Here is a 1,309-nt window from a genome sequence, read left to right as displayed (position 1 = left end):
TACCACCAAGAACACAAGTTAGAGAGTCCTTATAACATCAAAATCACCAAAAATTTTCAATACCCAAACTAAAAATGCGATTTCAGATTTGAATGAGAAACTGGGGTTGGGATTTTGAATTACTCACCAAACTATTCAAATATAATTGAAGAGGGAGAGACAAGCTTTGCATAATCACAAACAGTGCGGCGATTAGAACTCCATAGTAAAAGTTATAGAGATTTAAAGGTGGAACTAAGGTTAGGTTTTCTCCTCTCTTCTCCCTTCTCTCAATTTCAGCTGTCTCCTTCTAAAATGAATGGAGAATATGCTGAATTATGTGTTAAGTATGGATATATATAGTTCGACTTGGGTTCAGTGTAACTCAATTTCATTTCCTTAGTCCGTTGGCCTAATTTTGGACCAAAACCTTAAAATAAGCGTTTTAATTCACACCTTAAATATTTTTATTTCTCCAAATTATAAATATTAATTCTCTAATCCTTTTTCGCTTTCATATGATTTTACACTGTGAAAGAAGGGCAAGGATACGCCCCTTTAACGTTGTTACTGCCCATCGTGACCCCACGATGCCGTCCTCTGTGCCGCCAACCGCCACTGATTACCCACAGTCAGTTGAATGTGGAATAAGGTCGCACATCACACCAACAACGAATGCTTACCACGCCATGGAGAAGCATTGTTTTTTTAAAAAACAATATTTTTTGTGTGTTTAACCAATATTTTTAAAGGATTGTCTCTGTCCAAATTTATTGTGATATTAAGATCACATAAGTTGTTTTATTAAATATGTTGACCTCAAAAACAATTTTTAAAAGAACTTTATAAATGAAGGAGCAATATTCAAGTTATAACAATATTAAAGTTTTGGATGTTTTTTCTTTTAAGTTTCGAATTTTTTTTATGTTTTAGATGTTTATATTTTTGGGTGTTGAATGAATTTTTTAATAGTTTATATGTTTCATTGCATAGGTTTTAGATGTTCTTTTTCTATTTTTTTGTTTTATTTTGTTAAGTTTTAAAATTTTTAAAATAATTTTAAATATCTCATCATGGTTAAGTTTTGAATTTTTTATTACGTTTCGGATGTTTCTTTTTATTTTAATTTAAAATTCTTTTGGAATTTTTAAATGATATTTGAAATTTTTGAAATGAATTTTTAAAATAATTTTGCAATGATTTTGGTTTTTGTTATTATTTAGTTTTAGATATTTTTTATAGATTTTGAATTTTTTCATTAAGTTTTAGATGTTTCTCATGATAATTTGAATTGAGATTCCTTCCAAAAAAATTTTAAAAAAATTTTGGA

This window comes from Arachis ipaensis, chromosome B09 (assembly GCF_000816755.2).
Source record: "Arachis ipaensis cultivar K30076 chromosome B09, Araip1.1, whole genome shotgun sequence".
Taxonomy (NCBI): Eukaryota; Viridiplantae; Streptophyta; class Magnoliopsida; order Fabales; family Fabaceae; genus Arachis; species Arachis ipaensis.
The sequence above is the reverse complement of the archived record's forward strand: the minus strand, read 5'-3'. Positions refer to the sequence as shown.